The sequence below is a fragment of the Zea mays genome, chromosome 1 (assembly GCF_902167145.1).
Source record: "Zea mays cultivar B73 chromosome 1, Zm-B73-REFERENCE-NAM-5.0, whole genome shotgun sequence".
NCBI classification, from domain to species: Eukaryota; Viridiplantae; Streptophyta; class Magnoliopsida; order Poales; family Poaceae; genus Zea; species Zea mays.
The window spans coordinates 83,643,652-83,666,241 of record NC_050096.1 but is presented as its reverse complement, the minus strand read 5'-3'; positions in this window follow the sequence as shown (position 1 = coordinate 83,666,241).

Genomic DNA, 22,590 nt, shown 5'->3' with positions numbered 1-22,590 from the left:
ATCACTCTGCACCGCTCTCAAATTTGGTATAATCTTCACTCATATATTATTTGCCAAAGGGAGAGATAGTAAAAGGGCTTATATTTCACTCACAAGTATCTGTTTTTGGCGATTCATGCCAAAGGGGGAGAAAGTATTAGCCCAAAGCAAAAGGACCGCACCACCACCAATTTCAAAAAATGTAGTCTTTCAAATTTGTATTAAAAGAAGGTTTTTCAAATGGTATCTTATTTTGATAGAATTTTCAAATTGGTATAACCTCTTTCAAAATTAATATCTAAAACCCTCTTAAACACTAATAGGAGAATTTCATTGAGGGGGAGTTTTGTTTAGTCAAAGGAAAAGCATTTGAAACAGGGGAGAAAATTTCAAATCTTGAAAATGCTTCTCAAAATCTTACTCATTTACCTTTGACTATTTGCAAAAAGACTTTGAAAAGAATTTCCAAAAGATTTTGCAAAAACAAAACAAGTGGTGTAAGCGTGGTCCAAAATGTTAAAATTAGAAGAAAGCATCCATGCATATCTTATGAAATGTATATTGGTTTAATTCCAAGTAACCTTTGCACTTACATTATGCAAACTAGTTCAATTCCGCACTTATTTATTTGCTTTGGTTTGTGTTGGCATCAATCACCAAAAAGGGGGAGATTGAAAGGGAAATAGGCTCACACCTTTTCCCAAATGATTTTGGTGGTTGAATTGCCCAACACAAATAATTGGACTAACTAGTTTGCTCTAGATTATAAGTTTTACAGGTGCCAAAGGTTCAACACAAACCAATAAAAAGTCCAAGAAAGGGATCAAATAAAAAGAGCAAAAGACAACCCAAAGGCAGCCCTGATCTGGCGCACCGAAATGTCCGGTGTGCCACCGGACAGTGTTCGGTGCACCAAGGTGGATTCTCTCCAACTCGCCACCTTCGGGAATTCAGGGAGGCCGCTCCGCTATATATAATTCACCGGACTGTCCAGTGTAGCACCGGACTGTCCAGTGTAGCACCGGACTGTCCGGTGTGCCAAGCGGAGCAACGGTCGTCCGCGCCAATGGTCGTCTGCATAGGAACAGTGAAATGCTACAGTGCGAGACTGCGCGAGCAGAAGTCAGAGCAGGCGCAGAAGGCGCGCCAGACAGTGAATAGTGATTGTCCAGTGCACCACCGGACTGTCCGGTGGCCCCGTTGTCAGAAGCTCCAACGGTCGGAACCCAACGGCCTGGTGACGTGGCTAGCGCACCGGACTGTCCGGTGCGCCATACGACAGAAGCCTTCACCAACGGTCATTTTGGTGGTTGGGGCTATAAATACCCCCCCCAACCACCACACTTCAATGAATCCAAGTTTTCAGCCATCAAACCTCATACAAGAGCTCTAGACTTCATTCCAAGACACAAACAAAGAAATCAAATCCTCTCCCAAGTCCGGAATCACTCCAAACAAATTAGTGACTAGAGAGAGAGAGACTTTTGTGTTCTTTTGAGCTCTTGCGCTTGGATCGCTTTTCTTTTTCCTTCATTCTTGTTTCCAACATACTTGTAATCAAAACAAGAGACACCAAGTTGTGGTGGTCCTTGTAGTGGACTAAGTGTCCCATTTGATTGAAGAGAAAGGCTCACTCGGTCTAAGTGACCGTTTGAGAGAGGGAAAGGGTTGAAAGAGACCTGGTCTTTGTGACCACCTCAACGGGGAGTAGGTTTGCAAGAACCGAACCTCGGTAAAACAAATCACCGTGTCATCCGCTCTTATTTGCTTGTGATTTGTTTTTCCTCTCTTTCGAACTCGATTTTAATTCTAACGCTAACCCCGGCTTGTAATTGTGCTTAAACTTTATAAATTTCAGATTTGCCTATTCACCTCCCTCTAGGTGACTTTCAATGAGTCTCATCCCAGTGTCGGAGTTGCCGACGTCTATCTCTGACGCGCTCCCGGTGCTAGACTCCACCGTCGACCGCCTCCAACGTCTGGACCAGATTCTTGGTGCCCACCTGGAGGCCGAGGGTGGCAGGTTCTGCCGGGCGGTGATCGAGTATATTTTGACGTGCTTCCGGAGCCACAACCCGGCCATATCCTTGGAGCCGGAGATCGCTGGTCCAGTGGCTGTCACTGAAGACGTCGTGGAACTAGTGGCTGAACGCTTCCAGCGGGATCCTGCTGACGACGAGTAGCCGAATCTGCAGAGAGAAGACAAGGGTCCCACTGGGGAGCGGCTTGTAATAATTTTTGGTTTTGTAACGTACTTTTGAAAACCGTTAATGGAGCTAGAACTTATCTGTATGTTGTTTGTCGTCGCTATGTGTAGCGTTACTAACTTCTCCCTGGTACTTGGCCCCCCTGGGATGTAGGCTCGACGTGTCGAGTCTAGATGCCAGTACACCAAAGAAAAAGTTGGTGGTCCGGCCCATAGGGGGTAGTCTCTACAGTTTGAGACTACCTACCTCTGGACGGGGACCTGGACCTGCACACAACTTCGGCCTTGAAGTGTTAGTAGCACACCCATAGAACCCATCGTCTGGTATCTGCCATCCTTTGATTCATGCAACAGGACCTGCAGGATTTAGCCTGGGAAGCCAAGCCTTATGCCCGGACCTACAGGATCACAGCTCCAAATACTAGGGAACCCGTTGCAGAGTGGTGGAGGTGCAGGCTTAGGGTACGGGACCAGGCTAAGCGGCTACACAGCTCCAGACCACTCCAGGAAACGAGCGCCCATTCTCTAGAACCGGACCCGCAGGTTGCTGGACCCCTGTGGCAGGAGAGGGGTCCTGAACTGCAAGTCTGGCTTACTCAATTCGGATGTCATCATATGTCACACCCGGTTTTAGAAGGCAAACCGAATGCGAACCATGTACGTGCCAGGATCAGTTATTCACGTACACAGCAGTTACACGGTGCTCAAAATAGTATTAAGAAGGGAAATAGTCGATTACATCATACGTCTGAGACGTCCATATAGTGCTTACAATAAATCAAAGTGCGGAAAAGAAACGTAGATAAACGCGGCCTTCACAGGCAGCCGAATGGGGGTTGCCGCTAACCCACACCTAGAACTCGTCGTAGTCTTGGAACTCCTGGAAGTCTCCTTCCACGGCTTCATCTTCTCCTGAGCAGTGGTTGCAATGCTGACAACCTGGGGATGGGGGGGTTTGGTGTGTAGAGCAAGGGTGAGTACACATCAACATACTCAGCAAGTATCCTGTTTGGCTGTAGTGGACTAGCTTTATGTGGGGATAAGTCAAGCAGTTGCTTTTAGTTGGTCAGATTATTACTTACTAGTAGAAAGCCAGGTTTTAGCATTAACCCAAGTTATTAACCCGATGTACCCTTTCCAAACGGAAAGAATACCACTTACCAGCACCATAGTCATAACCAAAACCATCAATCTCATAACCACCTGTACCAAAGTATCTCTGATCAAGTACCACTAATCACTGGAGCTCCCTTGGCCGCTCATAACCTCGAGCACGGCTGATATATCAGTTTTCAAACACTCTGCAGAGGTTGTGCACTTTACCCACAAGTCGTGATTCCCTTTCTGCCCGGAGATCATGACTCTCCATTGATCACTACCAAGGTGACCCAGCAGGGCATCACTACGTAGCCTTTACAAAGATTCCCCGGGGCTGTAGCCACCCGTTAGGTTTCCTAAATGCACCGCACTCCTCCCCAAGGGGCGAACCCAAACTTGGCAGAGCGAGCCGCATACACCGAGCCCCATTGACGGAACGACGGCTAAGTGAACTACACCCCGGATCCTCTAATTATTCAGCTAAGAGCATCCCATTCCACCCTCATGGTTGCACTGTTTTCCCGGGCGGTCATCCATAGAACAGGTCCTTACGGAGAGGCACTCGAGAAACCGCTCGAGCCCCCTTGAAGACCACAAGTATAACATCATAATAAGGGAAGGGAAAACAGCGTATCATAGATAATCTCATCATGTTCATTGATTAGAGTTTGAGCAATAGCATAAAGCTAAACAATAATAATCCAACCCAAATAGGTAAACAAGGACATGGATAACAAAAGCTAGTCAATCCTTAGGCATAAATGTGTAAAGCGGGAGGTGAATTAAATAATGAATAGGACAGAGATAGGTCAAAGGACACTTGCCTCCACCAACCAACTGCTGCTCAGGGGCTTCTCCTGTGAGTTCCTCGGGCTCTTCAACCGGATCGTTCTCTATGCGAGCGCAAACATACATACATCCACATATTCAATACAAAAGAACAGTACACCATACAATAGAATGCAATAAGTAAACAGACGTTCCACGCGGGCTCGCGAGTACGGTTAAGAGAGAAAGAGGAAAAGACAGTCGAGAAACGATCACGTTACATGATTATAAATTAACCACTCGCTTAATGGATGGAAATTTAATGTAGACACTATGTTTAGCGTAAAGTAAAGTCATGTTTCATGTCTAATTATTATAAGCAGGTGGAGATAAATAAAAAGATGGTCGCGCGGCGAGACGCGCGACAAAGCTCTCTAAAACAAATTAAGAAGTTAACGACTCGTCGCGCGACCGAGCACGCAACGAGACACTTCGCCTTAGTTATGAGGAGACGTTAAGCGTCGCGCGACGAAGCGCACGACGGCATACGTCGACTAAACTGAGTCCAAAGTGGAACGTCGCGTGAATACACACGCGACGTTACACCTTAAACAACCTGAAACAAAAATGGATCGTCGCGCGACGAAGCGCACGACGCAACACAAGATAGAATCTGAATTTAGACAAATTCGTCACGTGGCGAAGCGCGCGACGCAACACGCTAATTAACAAATAATCACCGCGAGCGCGGGCGAGCGGGGACACGGTCGGGCGAGGCCGAGCGCGGGAACGGGCGGCCGAGCCGGGCCGTGGCCAGGGCGGTTGAACCGGCCAGGGGGGCGGTTGAACCGGCCAGGGGTGGGGCGGGCGAGCGCCACGCGCAGGGGCCAGGGCAGGGGGGCGGGCGCCGCCGGGGAGGCCGGGACGGGGCCGAGCGCCGTCGGGGAGGGAGGGGGAGGGGTCGAGCGGGGGGCCGAGCGCCGCCGGGGGGATGGAGACCGGGCGGGGCCGCGCGAGGGGAGGCCAGGGACGGGCCGAGCGGGGGGGCCGAGCGCCGCCGGGGAGGCCGGGCGGGGGCCGAGCGCCGCCGGGGAGGGAGGCCGGGCGGGGCCGAGCGCCGCCGCGGGGGGAGGCCGAGCGGGGGCCGAACGCCGCCGCGGGGAGGGAGGCCGGGCGGGGCCGAGCGCCGCCGCGGGGGGGGGGAGGCCGAGCGCCGCCGGGGCCGGGGCGGGCAGGGGCGCGCGCGGGCAGGGGAAAAGGGAGAGCGCGCGCGGGGGGAAGAAGAGGAGGGAGAGAGAGAGAGAGAGGAGAAGGGGAGGGGAGGGGAGCTCACCTCGGGGTCCAAAATCCGGTGATCGCCGTCTCCAAATCCTAGGGCACCACGGGGAGAGAGAGGTAGAAGAGGGAGAGGAGAGGTTGTTGCGCGGGAGATCCAAATGAGAGAGAGAGGGGAGGGGGGCGCATGGGGGGGTTTGGGCGCCAGGGGCGCGCAGGCCGGGGCGGGCCGGGCCGGCTGGGCTGGGCTGGACTAGGCTGGGCTAGGCCGCTTCGCGGATCGAAAACCCACGACGAGCGCGGACCACTAAACGGAATTAAATCGTGAATCGAAATCCGGAACGGAACGAGACGAACACTCAACATCAGACAAAGAAATGTGCTTCGGCATGATGCAACACCCATGACACTTAGGTTTTGGTTTATACATGACACGGACACCTGCCATTATACTGGTTTGAAATTGGGGAGAAGGAGCAAACGGGGAAAGAGAAAAGAGAGTAACGCCCGAATTTGGTGAGAGAAAAGAAGAAAAAATTCTACCCCCAAATTCAGGGCGTTACAAACCTATCCCCCTTAAAAGAATCTCGCCCTCGAGATTCAGGGTTGGCTAGCAAAGAGCTTAGGGTATTTAGCCATCAGATCATCTTCACGCTCCCAGGTTGCTTCTTCCTCAGAGTGATGATTCCATTTGACTTTGCACATTCTGATGGTCTTCCTTCGGGTGACTCTGTCTGCAACCTCAAGGATTTGCACTGGTTTCTCAACGTAGGTCAAGTCCTCCTGGACTTCAAGACCTTCCACTGGCAACTGCTCTTCTGGCACACGCAAGCACTTCTTCAACTGAGACACATGAAAGACATCATGCACAGCAGACAAATTCTCGGGCAAACTGAGCTGATAGGCCACTTCTCCATGTCTTGCAAGAATCTGATACGGACCAATGTAGCGGGGTGCTAGCTTGCCTTTCACTCCGAACCTTCTGACTCCTCTGATCGGCGACACTTTCAGATAGACAAAGTCTCCGACTTCGAAACTCAGCTCTCTTCTTCTTGTGTCTGCATAGCTTCGCTGCCTCGATTGCGCTATCTTCAGATTCTCTCGGACCATCTTGATGTTCTCTTCGGCTTCAAGCAAAATGTCTGGCCCAAACACTTGCTTTTCTCCAGGCTGATCCCATTGCAACGGAGTTCTGCAACTTCTTCCATAGAGCGCCTGAAATGGTGACATCTTCAAACTGGCCTAGTAACTGTTGTTATAGGAAAACTCTGCATAGGGCAATCTCTTATCCCATCCGGACTGATCTTGCAACGCACAGGCTCTCAACATGTCTTCAAGAATTTGGTTGGTCCTTTCGGTCTGGCCATCTGTCTGCGGATGATAAGCTGAACTGAAATTCAGATGCGTGCCCAAAGCTTCATGCAACTGCTGCCAGAAATGAGAGGTGAACTGCGTTCCTCTGTCTGACACTATCTTCTTTGGCACACCATGAAGACAAACGATCCGAGACATATACAACTCTGCCAATACTGCACTGCTGTAGTTGGTCTTGACAGGTATGAAGTGGGCTGACTTGGTCAAGCGGTCCACCACTACCCAAATGGAATCGTAGCCGGCTCGAGTGCGGGGCAATCCGACTATGAAATCCATACCAATTTCATCCCATTTCCACTGAGGGATCTGCAACGGTTGCAACAATCCAGCAGGTCTCTGGTGCTCTGCCTTAATTCTTCGGCAACTATCGCACCTAGCCACATGCTCTGCGATTTCCCTCTTCATTCCGTACCACCAGAATTTCTTCTTCAGATCCTGATACATCTTCTCACTGCCAGGGTGAATCGAATAGGCTGTCTCATGAGCTTCCTTGAGAATCAACTCCCGAATAGACTGGACATTGGGAACACACAAGCGGTCTTTGAACCATATCACGCCTTCTGCATCTTCTCGAAAGTCTTTGCCTCTGCCATCTAGAATCAGTCGCCGGATCTCACTGATTTTCTCATCATTCTTCTGCGCTTCTTTGATTTCGCGCTCCAAGGTAGGTTCCAACTCAACTGTGACTCCTCGCGAATTATTCAGAAATCCGAGACTCAACCTGTCAAACTCTTTGGCCAACTCATAAGGCATCGGACGAGCGACCATCAGATTGACTTGACTCTTTCTGCTCAAAGCATCTGCCACTACGTTTGCTTTGCCTGGATGGTAATGGATCTCCAACTCATAATCTTTGATCAACTCTAACCATCTTCGTTGCCTCATGTTCAACTCTGACTGAGTGAATATGTACTTCAGACTCTTGTGATCCGTGTAAACATCACATTTCTGTCCATACAGATAGTGCCTCCATGTCTTCAGTGCGTGAACCACTGCTGCCAACTCTAGATCATGGATTGGGTAGTTCTTCTCATGAACCTTCAACTGTCGGGACGAGTAAGCCACAACTCTTCCCTCTTGCATCAACACGCATCCCAAACCTGTGTAACAAGCATCGCAATACACCGAGAAGGGCTTGTGCACATCAGGCAAGACTAGGACAGGCGCTGTAGTCAACTTCTCTTTCAGCGCTTCAAAGGTCTCTTGACATTTCTGGGTCCACTTGAACTCAACTTTGTTGCCTAGCAATGCTGTCATTGGTTTCGCAATCTTCGAAAACCCTTCAATGAATCACCGATAGTATCCGGCCATTCCAATGAAGCTCTTGATTCCTCGGGCGTCTGTTGGCGCTTTCCAGTTCAAAATGTCTGCCACTTTCTTCGGATCCACAGCCAATCCTTCTTTGTTGATTATATGACCCAAGAACAGGACTTCACTGATCCAGAACTCACACTTGCTCAACTTTGCATACAACTGGTGCTCTCGCAATCTCTGCAATACCATCCTCAAATGATCTGCGTGCTCTTCTTCGCTTTGAGAATAAACCAGAATGTCATCAATAAATACCACCACAAACTTATCAAGGTAATCCATGAATACACTGTTCATAAAGTTCATGAAGAATGCTGGCGCATTGGTCAAACCAAAAGACATCACTGTGAACTCATACAACCCATACTTGGTAATGAATGCCGTCTTCGGAATGTCCGAAGGTCGGATCCTGAGCTGATGATAACCTGACCTCAGATCAATCTTGGAGAACACACTGGCTCCTCTCAACTGGTCGAACAGATCTTCTATTCTGGGCAAGGGATACTTGTTCTTGATCGTGACCTCATTCAAAGCCCGGTAATCGATACACATCCTCTTGGTGCCATCTTTCTTTTCCACGAACAAGACAGGGGCGGCCCAAGGCGAGGTGCTTGGCCGAATGTAACCTTTCTCTGACAGCTCATCAATCTGCTCCTTAAGCTCAACCAACTCTGGTCCGGATATTCTGTAAGCTCTCTTGGAGATAGGGGCGGTTCCGGGAAGAAGCTCTATAGCAAACTCAACTTTCCGCTCTGGTGGCATACCCGGTAAGTCCTTTGGAAACACATCTGGGAATTCGGACACAACCTTGATCCTCTCAATTGGGTCTGCCTCACTGCTATCAACAGCTATCTGATAACAACTTCCTTTCTTTGGCTCAGGCGGGACTAACTCGGTCACCACTTCCTCTCCTAGTGGGGACACCAACTTGATGGTCCTTTTATCACAACTGATAACTGCCTGATACTTATCTAGCCAATTCATCCCTAGGATGACATCTATTCCCTGAGTACCCATTACTATAAGGTTGGCGGGAAACGCTATCCCCCTTATTTCCACACTTATATTCAAACAAATGCTATTGGCTCGAATTCTACCACCGGCTGAGTCAATTTGAATGGGGGTTGACATGGCAGTAATTGGAAGATTATGTGCTTCTACCCATGATGCAGTAATGAAAGAATGTGTTGCTCCAGTATCAAATAACACTTCTGCAATATGGGAGTCGACTGGGAACATACCTACTATCATGCCGGGGGTCTCCTGGACTGCTTCAGCCTCCAAGTGATTCAGCCTTCCATGATTATAGCGCGGCTGAGAGCGATTGCCTGTTCCAGGCTAAGGCACATTCTGCTTTGCGGGGGCATTGGGGCCTGACTGCTGCTGGGCTGCCTTCTTCGGACATTGCATCACCCAGTGGCCTTGCTCTCCACAGTGGAAACATGCTCTGTTTCCAACCTGAGCTGGTGCTGCTTGACTGTTCTGCTGGGCTGCTAGGGCAGGAAGACGAGGTGCTTGCTGATTCTGCCTCCGAAACTGACCTCCTGACTGATTGCTCTGACGGTTCTGGTACTGATGCTGAGGATACTGCCTTTGAAACTGCTGATGCTGCTGAGGTGGACGCTGGTTCTGCCTGAACTGCTGAGGTTGATTGCCTGAGAAACGAGGACGATTGCTGCTTCCAGGCTGGGGTCCACTGATCTTGCGCTTACGATCCTCCATCTCCTTACGCTTCCTTTCTGTCATGATTGCTCTGTCAATCAGGTGCTGGAATGTCGGGAAGGTGTGATTCATCATTTGGTACTGCAGAGGGTCAACCAAGCCTCTCAGGAAACGGTACTGTCGCTTGGCGTCGGTGTTGACATCTTCAGGAGCATAGCGAGACAATTGCAGAAACCTGTCCCGGTACTCACTGACAGACAATGGCCCTTGCTTGAGGGCCAGGAACTCCTCCTTCTTCACTGTCATCAGACCTGCAGGAACATGGTACTGACGAAAGCTTCCTCTGAACTCTTCCCAGGTGATGGTGTCAGGGTGGGCATGGGTGGCGAGGTAAGACTCCCACCATGACTGGGATGCTCCTCTCAACAGACGGGGACCATACAGGACTTTCTCCCTGTCATCGCACTGAGCGGTATGCAACTCCCGCTCCACAGTGCGCAGCCAGTCTTCAGCATCCATGGGGTCAGAAGAGTGAGCGAACGTTGGTGGATGGCCTCTCATGAATTCAGCACGCTTGTCTCTGGGCATCTGAGGCATCTGAGGCTGAGGTGGGGCCTGCTGCTGCTGCTGCTGCTGAATGGCGGCCAAAGTCTGACCGATGGCTTGAACTGCCTGAGTCTGCATCAGAAACATCTGCTCGATCGACATCGTGGGCGGGGGCGGCAGGTGCTGCTGCTGGGGCACCTCATCCTGTTGAGCGGCTCGCTCCTGCTGAGCACGCCTTCCTCCTCTGCGCCTGTTCTCTGACATCTGCAGAATGCAACCACACATCAGAACTGATCTCACAAATCTTGCAGCATAAGAGAAGAGAATAGAATTCTTCAACAGCACTGAACAGATGAGCATCTTCACTGATCTCCAACACAGACCACACAGCTTCTCAGATAAAGAGGAGAGTGGAATAAAAGGTTTCCCAACTATATAACTAACTCCATTAACATAATAGGTAAACCAAAATGAAGGGGATACCCACACTCTGGTGACAGTCATTACAAAGATCCAAACCAAACATAGTTCATCATGACAAACATAGATGCACAGGATATAACAAACTACCCTGTCTAACTAAGACTAACTAAGACCGAGACTAACGCTAAGACTGTAGCTTCTATGTATATATTTCGTATTAATTACAAGATCCAACTCTAACGATCTATGGTTCTAGATTTATCTTGGTCTTGCAGTCGGGATTGCCATAAGACTGGTGTCCACGCTGAGGTGAGCGGTACGGGTGCTGAGTCCCGACGGGAGCGGGGGAACCATCATCCAGGTGACGACGTTCCGCGCTCTCAGCCCGCAGCAGGGCGATCTCAGCACGAGCCCTACTCAGCTCGTCTAATGCATGGTTCAGCTCCGTGTTTAGCACGGCGGCTAGGTTGACTGTGCTGCTCAACCTAGGATTGCCCTCACCGACAGGTGAGACAATCACGCCTCCTGTGCTGCTAGATGGACGGCGGGGGTAATACTTCAGGTCAAGACCGTCAGCTGCCCCACCGAAAACCGAGCAGTAGTGCGAAAGCGCACGCCGTGCAGCATCTTGCATGGCTGCCTCAGCTGAGTCCCGCTCAGAGATAGAATAGTGCTCTGAGCAGGCCTCCGCACCCTGGAGACTGTTCTCCGGGCAGCGCACCAAGCAGGTTGCCTCCCAGCGGTCCGGGTAGACCCCGCGACTATGCTGGTAGACCACACAGCGATACTCGATGGACCAAGTATGCCGGTTAAATGCCCGACGTAGCAGGGTGTCGAGCGCATCGTGGAAGTGACACCCGCGAGCAGCGTCGCGAGTGATGGGTCGAGCAACCCATCCTTTCGGCTCAGGGTTAGCAGAGAAGTCGGTGTCGTGGCTCGAGCTGTCGTCGCCACCTCCGTCGTCTGGGTCTCCTCCAGCAGCTACTCCAGAAGCTGGGACGCCCAGTGGTGGTGCAGGGGGCGCCTCCAGAGGAAGCACAGGGGAGCAGCTCCTCACGGACTATATCTCCTGCTGGAGCGAGAAGGAAGAGCTCTGCTGCTCCTGTCGTCGACGTTCCTGCTCCTCATGCAGGCGGTGGTGCAGTCTCTCCAAGTGGCTGGACTGTCCGGCCACGGGACGGCGAAGCGGACGCTCAGCAAGGCGGGAGGGTAAGAAGGGGATGACTGACTTTCGTGCAGTGTGTCTAAGTCGAGCCATCTACAAAAGACATCGCAAGCAAAAGGGTGAGAACAGAATTAATATGACCAGCAAATAATGATTCATAAGTATATGAAGGATTAGAATAAAACACAATTTTCAGCAAGGTATATTATATAGTAGAACATAGGTTCGGTCGGTATGACCAACTTTTGAAGGGATATCAAAGTCAAGGCAGAGACAGAGGTCTATAGTCCTTAGAACGACCATTCTACTCTAGGTTAGCGGTCCTACAGTCAGCACGGCTTTGATACCACTTATGTCACACCCGGTTTTAGAAGGCAAACCGAATGCGAACCATGTACGTGCCAGGATCAGTTATTCACGTACACAGCAGTTACATAACATGGACATCATCACACGGTGCTCAAAATAGTATTAAGAAGGGAAATAGTCGATTACATCATACGTCTGAGACGTCCATATAGTCCTTACAATAAATCAAAGTGCGGAAAAGAAACGTAGATAAACGCGGCCTTCACAGGCAGCCGAATGGGGGTTGCCGCTAACCCACACCTAGAACTCGTCGTAGTCTTGGAACTCCTGGAAGTCTCCTTCCACGGCTTCATCTTCTCCTGAGCAGTGGTTGCAATGCTGACAACCTGGGGATGGGGGGGGTTTGGTGTGTAGAGCAAGGGTGAGTACACATCAACATACACAGCAAGTATCCTGTTTGGCTGTAGTGGACTAGCTTTATGTGGGGATAAGTCAAGCAGTTGCTTTTAGTTGGTCAGATTATTACTTACTAGTAGAAAGCCAGGTTTTAGCATTAACCCAAGTTATTAACCCGATGTACCCTTTCCAAACGGAAAGAATACCACTTACCAGCACCATAGTCATAACCAAAACCATCAATCTCATAACCACCTGTACCAAAGTATCTCTGATCAAGTACCACTAATCACTGGAGCTCCCTTGGCCGCTCATAACCGCGAGCACGGCTGATATATCAGTTTTCAAACACTCTGCAGAGGTTGTGCACTTTACCCACAAGCCGTGATTCCCTTTCTGCCCGGAGATCATGACTCTCCATTGATCACTACCAAGGTGACCCAGCAGGGCATCACTACGTAGCCTTTACAAAGATTCCCCGGGGCTGTAGCCACCCGTTAGGTTTCCTAAATGCACTGCACTCCTCCCTAAGGGGCGAACCCAAACTTGGCAGAGCGAGCCGCATACACCGAGCCCCATTGACGGCACGACGGCTAAGTGAACTACACCCCGGATCCTCTAATTATTCAGCTAAGGGCATCCCATTCCACCCTCATGGTTGCACTGTTTTCCCGGGCGGTCATCCATAGAACAAGTCCTTACGGAGAGGCACTCGAGAAACCGCTCGAGCCCCCTTGAAGACCACAAGTATAACATCATAATAAGGGAAGGGAAAACAGCGTATCATAGATAATCTCATCATGTTCATTGATTAGAGTTTGAGCAATAGCATAAAGCTAAACAATAATAATCCAACCCAAATAGGTAAACAAGGACATGGATAACAAAAGCTAGTCAATCCTTAGGCATAAATGTGTAAAGCGGGAGGTGAATTAAATAATGAATAGGACAGAGATAGGTCAAAGGACACTTGCCTCCACCAACCGACTGCTGCTCAGGGGCTTCTCCTGCGAGTTCCTCGGGCTCTTCAACCGGATCGTTCTCTATGCGAGCGCAAACATACATACATCCACATATTCAATACAAAAGAACAGTACACCATACAATAGAATGCAATAAGTAAACAGACGTTCCACGCGGGCTCGCGATTACGGTTAAGAGAGAAAGAGGAAAAGACAGTCGAGAAACGATCACGTTACATGATTATAAATTAACCACTCGCTTAATGGAAGGAAATTTAATGTAGACACTATGTTTAGCGTAAAGTAAAGTCATGTTTCATGTCTAATTATTATAAGCAGGTGGAGATAAATAAAAAGATGGTCGCGCGGCGAGACGCGCGACAAAGCTCTCTAAAACAAATTAAGAAGTTAACGACTCGTCGCGCGACCGAGCACGCAACGAGACACTTCGCCTTAGTTATGAGGAGACGTTAAGCGTCGCGCGACGAAGCGCACGACGGCATACGTCGACTAAACTGAGTCCAAAGTGGAACGTCGCGTGAATACACACGCGGCGTTACACCTTAAACAACCTAAAACAAAAATGGATCGTCGCGCGACGAAGCGCACGACGCAACACAAGATAGAATCTGAATTTAGACAAATTCGTCACGCGGCGAAGCGCGCGACGCAACACGCTAATTAACAAATAATCACCGCGAGTGTGGGCGAGCGGGGACACGGTTCGGCGAGGCCGAGCGCGGGAACGGGCGGCCGAGCCGGGCCGGGGCCGGGGCGGTTGAACCGGCCAGGGGCGGGGCGGGCGAGCGCCACGCGCAGGGGCCGGGGCAGGGGGGCGGGCGCCGCCGGGGAGGTCGGGACGGGGCCGAGCGCCGCCGGGGAGGGAGGGGGAGGGGTCGAGCGGGGGGCCGAGCGCCGCCGGGGAGGCCGGGCGGGGGCCGAGCGCCGCCGGGGAGGGAGGCCGGGCGGGGCCGAGCGTCGCCGTGGGGGGAGGCCGAGCGGGGGCCGAACGCCGCCGCGGGGAGGGAGGCCGGGCGGGGCCGAGCGCCGCCACGGGGGGGAGGCCGAGCGCCGCCGGGGCCGGGGCGGGCAGGGGCGCGCGCGGGCAGGGGAAAAGGGAGGGCGCGCGCGGGGGGGAAGAAGAGGAGGGAGAGAGAGAGAGGAGAGGAGAAGGGGAGGGGAGGGGAGCTCACCTCGAGGTCCAAAATCCGGTGATCGCCGTCTCCAAATCCTAGGGCACCACGGGGAGAGAGAGGTGGAAGAGGGAGAGGAGAGGTTGTTGCGCGGGAGATCCAAATGAGAGAGAGAGGGGAGGGGGGCGCATGGGGGGGTTTGGGCGCCAGGGGCGCGCAGACCGGGGCGGGCCGGGCCGGCTGGGCTGGGCCGCTTCGCGGATCGAAAACCCACGACGAGCGCGGACCACTAAACGGAATTAAATCACGAATCGAAATCCGGAACGAAACGAGACGAACACTCAACATCAGACAAAGAAATGTGCTTCGGCATGATGCAACACCCATGACACTTAGGTTTTGGTTTATACATGACACGGACACCTGCCGTTATAATGGTTTGAAATTGGGGAGAAGGAGCAAACGGGGAAAGAGAAAAGAGAGTAACGCCCGAATTTGGTGAGAGAAAAGAAGAAAAAATTCTACCCCCAAATTCAGGGCGTTACATCATACCAGTGAGGGTGGGAACTATATGGGTGGGTTAGATAAAAATTAATGCTTGAAAATTGTAGCAGAATAAAAACCATCATAGAAGCACATCTGGGGGGTAAATCTTTTCCTTATAACTTGATATACATGGGTGCAGACCAACAGGCCGGGCTTACGAGGGTGGACCTCATCGGATTGACGTACACATATGCACAACCCAGTTACAAAAGAAGAAAACTCAACCCCTCGGTTTTGCTTCTATGGGTAGAACTTACGGAGATGCTCTATGTTCCAGGGATTGGGAAGAGGCACTCCTTCAGTCGTGGCAAGGCGAACACACCCGGGTCAGCATACTTCTGTCACCTTGAAGGGTCCTTCCCAACTGGGGGAGATTTGTGGAGCCCTTCTCGGTTCAGTACTCGCCTTAAGACTAGGTCCCCGACCCTGAGCTCCCTACTATGCACGAACCGCTGGTGGTAGCGCCTGGGCGCTTGGCTGTACCGTGCATTTCGGATCGCCGATTGCCATCTGCGCTCGTTGATGAAGTCCATGTCCTCACGACGTAGCTGTTCCTACATAGACTCATCAAAAGACTGGACCTGTGGGGAGCCCATAAGGATTTCTGGGGGAAGATAGGCTTCGACCCTGTAGACCAGGAAGAACGGGGTCTCCCCGGTAGCTCGGCTGGGTGTGGTCCGGTTCCCCCATAGTATTGACGGAAGTTCGTTGACCCAATTTGCACAATGCTTTTTTAAGCAGTCATAGGTGCGTGTCCTGAGTCCCCTGAGGATTTCTGCGTTTGCCCTCTCAGCTTGGTTGTTGCTCCTGGGATGAGCCACAGACGCAAAGCAAAGCTGAGTGCCGATGCCCTCGCAATACTCTTGGAAGAGCCGACTTCTGAACTGGGTCGCGTTGTCCGTAATGATACGGCTTGGACCCCAAATTTGCAGACAATCGCCTTGAGGAAGGCAACAACAGCACCTTGGGTGATGTTGACCACAGGGGTAGCCTCTGGCCACTTTGTGAACTTGTCGATGGCGACGAAGAGAAAACAGTACCCGTCGACGGCCCTGGGAAATGGTCCTAGGATATCCACCCCCCATACGGTGAATGGCCAGGAGGGTGGAATCATTTGCAGAGCCTGAGCCGATGTGTGTATCTGCTTTGCATGGAATTGGCATGCTTCGCAGTACTTTACCATCTCAGCTGCATCCTGGAGAGCAGTTGGCCAGTAGAAACCATGCCGAAAGGCCTTACCAACCAGTGTGCAGGATGTTGAATGACTTCCGCACTCTCCTCCATGGATCTCCACGAGTAACTCACGGCCCTCCTCCTGGGTGATGCACCGCATGAGAATGTCGTTAGCGCCACGGTGGTATAGATCCCCTTCTACCACTGTGTATCGTTTAGCCAACCGCACTATGCGCACTGCGGTCACATGGTCTTCAGGAAGGATATTTTCTTTCAGGTAGTCCCGGATCTCGGAGATCCATGCATCGGGACCACTCTGAGACATCGGCTGTGGCGCTACAAGGTTGGTAGGACCCGCTGTAGCACACACAATCCTTGGTGGGTCCTGCGGTACATCTCAGCAGTCGTCTTTCGAAGACGCCCTCGGGCACGGGTGCCCAAGTTGATGCCCTCGTGGACAGTTCATCTGCGGCTGAGTTGTGAGCCCGAGGAACATGTTGCAGTTCTAGAGCAGTGAAGTCCTTTTCCAGCTTCCTGACGTGGAGGAGGTAAGCTGCGAGCCTAGGCTCGTTGTAGCTACATTCCCCACGGACCTGCTTGATGATCAGCTAGGAGTCCCCCTTCACGAGGAGCTGGCGGATCCCTAGGGATAGGGCCGCAGACAAGCCAAAGATCAGCGCTTCATATTTCGCCATGTTGTTGGTGGACTTGAAGTCAAGGTGCACCATGTACTTCACTTGATCTCCGCTTGGGTCGATGAGGACCACTCCAGCACCACCAGCCTGTTGGCGGGCGGATCCGTCGAAGAAGAGCGTCCAGTGGGGCTCGGTGAAGACCGGAGCCCTGGGCTCCGCAGGTGTGGGGTCCAAATCGGGATCCGGACCCCCAGGAGCACTCGGGGATGGGGTCCACTCCACGATGAAGTCGGCTAGGACCTGGCTCTTGACAGCGTGGCGGGGCTGGAACTCCAGTTGGAACTCAGCAAGCTCCGCAGCCTACTTGGCGATGTTGCCCGTGGCGTTAGAGTTGTGGAGAATGGCCTTTAACGGGAAGGCGATCACCACCACAACTCTGTGTGCCTAAAAATAGTGGCGCAACTTCCTAAACGCGACAAGTACAGCATAGAGAAGTTTGTGCGTCTCAAGGTACTTGGCCTTTGCCTCACGGAGGACCTCGCTGACGTAGTAGACCGGCTTCTGGATGGTTCGGACCCCTGTGGTTGATCCTGAGTCCTCAACCTCCTGGCCTTCCGTCAACAACGTGGTGGTCGGATCACCACCTTCTTCTGGGGGAACCTGTTGACTCCCCTGGGGTTGTTGTGTCGCCCTCTCGGCGACCAGCACCATGCTCACCGCCTCGGAAGCCGCTGCAATGTACAAGTACAACGGCTCCCCCGGCTCCGGAGCTACTAGTATTGGCAGGGACACAAGGTGCTGTTTTACCACTTGAAAGGCTCGTTCGGCCTCTTAGGTCCAAGAGAATGGACCGGACTTCTGCATCAGCTTGAAGAAAGGCAGTGCCCTCTCAGCCAGTCTTGAGATGAAGCGGCTAGGGACCCCGCAAGCTTCTAGACGTCCTTGATGCGGGCCGGAGGCCTCATTGCCTCAATTGCCTTGATCTTCTCTAGGTTTGCTTCAATGCATCGGTGTGAAACCAGGAACCCCAGCAACTTCCCTGCAGAGACACCAAAGACGCACTTGTCCGGGTTCAGCTTTGTGCGGGTTGCGCGCAGCCTGTCGAAGACCAGGGTCAAGTCTTCCACTAAGGTCAACCTCTCTTAGTCTTGACCACAATGTCATCAACGTATAACTCTACTATGTCCCTAATCAGGTCCCCGAAAGTCTTACTCATCGCCCGTACGAATGTTGGCAAGGTGTTTTTCAGACCGTAAGGCATTACGACATAATAGAAAGCCCATCCACTGTTACAAAAGTTGTATGTTTCCTATCCTGTCTAGACATCTGGATCTGATGGAAACCAGAGTAGGCATCTAGGAAAGACAGGAGGTCGCACCCGGAGGTGGAGTCCACGATTTCATCTATTCGTGGAAGTGGACATGGGTCCTTGGGATAGGCCTTATTAAGGCTGGTGTAGTTGATGCACATCCGAAGCTTCCCGTTCGCCTTGGGGACGATGACTGGATTGGCCAGCCACACTGGGTGATGGACCTCTTCGATGAAGCCAGCGTCCAGCAGCTTCCGGACCTCCTTATGGATGAAGTCCTACTGCTCAACGGACTGTCTCCGAGGCTTCTTACTCACCGGTTTGGCGTTAGAGTGGATCTTCATATGGTGCTCGATCACCTCCCTAGGGATCCCAGGCATCTGCGACGGTTCCCATGCGAATACGTCGGCATTTGCCTGGAGGAAGGCAACGAGCGTGAGTTCTTATTTCTCCTCCAGATCACCCGCGATGCGAGTGGTTTGGGGGGAATCCGCGCTGAGCTGGATAGTCTTGGTGGGGACGCCATCTGTCCCCAATGGCTGCACCTTAGGCACCTTGGCAGGTGTCTTGGTACAGGAAGTCGAGGGGTCCTTTCCCTTGTCATCCGGGCGAGCAGCTTCTGCCGCCAGGGCGTGCAACTTCTCGACGGTGGCGAGCGCAGCAGGGCGGTCGCCTCGCACGGTAAGGACCCCAACAGGGGACGGCATCTCGAGGACCAAATACCCATAATGGGCAATGGCCATGAACCGGTACAGGGCTGGCCTGCCAATGATGGCATTGAATGGGAGGTTAACCTCCGCAACATCGAACTGGACGTTCTCAGTGCGGAAGTTCTCATCGGTCCCGAATGTAACCAGGAGTGCGATGCTCCCAAGGGGTACACCGGCTGAGGGCCCACTCCGGAGAATGGGCGAGAGGGTCCCAGTCGGGACCCTGGGATCTGCAGCTGCTTGAATGCAGCGTGGCTGATGACGTTGAGCCTAGCCCCACCGTTAATCAGAACATGATGCAACCGCATGTTGGCGATGTCAGGGGCGGTGATGAGCGGTAGTATACCGGCCCCTGCCATATTCTCGGGGCAGTCAGATGCCCCAAAGGAGATAGTGGTGCTCCGCCACCACTGATGGGGAGCTACCTTCGGGACCCCTGGAGTCGCCGAAAGGACCTCGCGGCGTAGGGACTTCACGTTCTTACGGGAGGTGAGCTCCTAGCTTCCGTCGTACATAACGTACAGCTTCTTGCGGCGGTCGTCGTCATCACCAGAGTCGGAATTTCCAGTGACGATGTCCTTGAGGACTTGCTCAGGGGTCTGGTACCCGAGGTCCCGTTCACCCGCGGCCAGGTCACCTTTGTCAACCTTCTCCTTCCCAGGCCGGCGACGAGGTGGCGAGCCATCCCTGGAGGCCTGCTCGCGTCGCTTGCTGATGCGCTTCACGAGCATTAGGATCTCCCGGCACTCTGAGGCACTATGGCGAGCGTTAGGGTGGACAGGGCACGACCCACTGTCACTTCCCTATTGTCGGGGGCGCTTGCCGCACTCATCCCGGCCCCCAGTCGCAGCTACGGCGACCGGAGCACCAGACTGCGGCCTATCATGGCTGCGGTTCTTCTTCTTCTTCTTGCCACCACCCTGGGTGGTGGCACCTGAGCCACACGTCCGGGTAACTCCGATTTACGGCGTCGAGTGCCATGCACGGCCCTTAGCAGCTCTAGCACACTTGTCGGCAAGAGTGAAGAGCGTGGTGACGGTCTCCACGTCGTGCGTCGCCAGTTTCTCCAACATCTTCTTATCACGTACCCCCTGTCAGAAAGCAGTGATAATAGAAGCATCGGAGATGCGAGGTATGGTCCCCCGTACCTTGATGAAACGGGAGATAAAAGCCCGAAGGGTCTCTCCGGGTTCTTGCCTCACTGCATGGAGGTGTGCCTCCACGCCATGCTGTTGGTAAGCACTGGCAAAGTTTGCTGTGAACCGCGCACAGAGCTCTTCCCAGGAGTATACCGACCCTGGGGTGAGGTTCATGAGCCAGGTCCGGGCCAGCCCGGTCAAGGCTACATGGAAGTAGCTCGCCATCACAGCAGTGTTTCCACCAACTGCCGTAATGGCGGTGACGTAGACCTGCAGGAATTCCGACGGGTTTGATGTCCCGTCGTACTTCTCCGGCAGGTGTGGCCGAACTTGGGTGGCCAAGTCGCCACGCGGAGATGATCTGCAAGTGCGGCGCAGCCAACGCCGACCAATGGGATGCCCGTCTGCATTCGGGCATCCCTTGGAGTTTGTGGCGAAACTGGACCAAAGTCCTGGTCGAGGTTGCGACCCTCGAAGTTTTGTCGGTGCTCACGCGCCCTCTCTAGAGAGATCCGAGCATCCTTGCCCGCACGCCGGCGGTTGATCTCTGCTCGTAGGTCATCATCCCTCTCCAAAGAAATTCGGGCATCCTCGCCCACACGCCTGCGGTTGAGCTCTGCCCGCAGGTCATTAGTTCGTGCACCCCTCACTGAGGGTGAGTGCACGGATGCCGACGCCTCGCGTTGACGCCGGAATGATCGAGGCCTGGGCCTGGCCGAGCCAGAATGTGTCATGCCGAGGAGACGGTTGACATCCTCACGCCACTGCCTCATGGCCCCCGACGAGGTCGTGGAACTTGGGGGGTTGCGCAGCAACTCCCTAGCAACAGGCAAGGCCCCAGGAGCAGCCCTTGACGCCCTGGACGTGTTGGGGGCCTTCGTCCTCCGAAGGTCCTCAAAAACATGATTTGACAATGTTTTCCAAGTGGATTATGTGAACAGGTACCTTCGGACTCAGAATTACGAACATGAAGTGCGGTCAGGACGAAGCCTGAACCAGACGAAGGACGGGCTGATTACCAAGCTCCACGAAGGATGGTGCACAGCCGAAGCTGTGCGCAGGGAAGCTTCGTCGCGATAGCAGAGAGGGGAACCGACTTAAAGATGAAAAGACTACGTGGACCTTGTCAGATTTCCATAAGTCATTGACAAATGTAATGGACATAAATGTAATTTTACGTAGGCTGCGTCCCGCGTCTATAAATAGATGAACAGTACTCCCGTACTGTTCACGCGGACTTGGCATTTGCTTTTGCGTCACGCTTGTACTTTTTATCTTCTCTCAGGACCGAAGGTACATTTGTAATTTGAAATCATTTCTATTTTTCCATGTTAATAAAATAGAAATGATTCTATGATGATGCTTATATTATATTTCATGCTTTATATGAATCCTTCGTCATTACTTGTTATGTTTACGAAGGTATGTCTCTTATGACCTTCGTCCGAAACTCATTATTTCCCGAAGGGACATAATGCTTCGAAGGACGAAGGACTTTAACACTTAACACTTTTTATGTTGCCTTGTTCTTAACTCTTAGCATTTGAGAACAAGTCCCCAACATTGGCGCCCACCTCCGGTGAACTCACTTCCATTTCCTGAGCTTTTCGACACCTTCGGCAAGCATCAGCTTCGTCATGCCGCCGAAGAAGGCTTCAGCACCAGGGGCTGGCACGCTGCAGCCGCTGGACCCCAATCAAGACGTCCTTTCTCTCAGAGAGGCACGAAGCCAGAAGAGGAAGGCTACCAGTCCAACACATCCGGAGGATGATCTAGATCAGGAGATTCAGAATCTGGAAATCCTTCAGCAGCAGGTTCAACGCAGGAAGGAGAAGATGGCCAGGCTAGCTGAACTGCAGAGGCAGATAGATGAAGCCTCTGAAGAAGTTCGTCATCTTGCTCAGGATGAGCAACACCGAAGGCCTCAGCATCAAGACCTTCATCAGGAGGGCTTTCACAACGAAGACGACTGGTATGACAATTTCCATCGTGGGAATTTTGTTTTTGATGATGCTTCTCCCCTGTCCGCTGAGTTACAGGCTACACCTTGGCCTCCGTCCTACAAGCCGCCTCAGCTCCCCGTATTTGATGGCCATTCAGACCCGAAGCAATTCCTAATGAGCTACGAGGCAACAATATCTTCATACGGTGGCAATACGGCAGTCATGGCAAAATCCTTCGTCATGGCCGTCAGAAGTGTTGCTCAGACCTGGTACTCTTCTCTTCGGCCAAGGACAATCACTTCTTGGCAGAAACTGAAGGATATGCTCATAACTAGTTTCCAAGGGTTTCAAACAAAGCCGGTCACTGCTCAGGCCCTTTTCCAGTGCACCCAGGACCACGAAGAATACCTTCAGGCATATGTCCGAAGGTTTCTGCGTCTAAGGGCACAGGCGCCGACAGTGCCCAATGAGATTGTCATTGAGGCCATGATCAAGGGGCTTCGGCCAGGGCCATCAGCGCAGTATTTT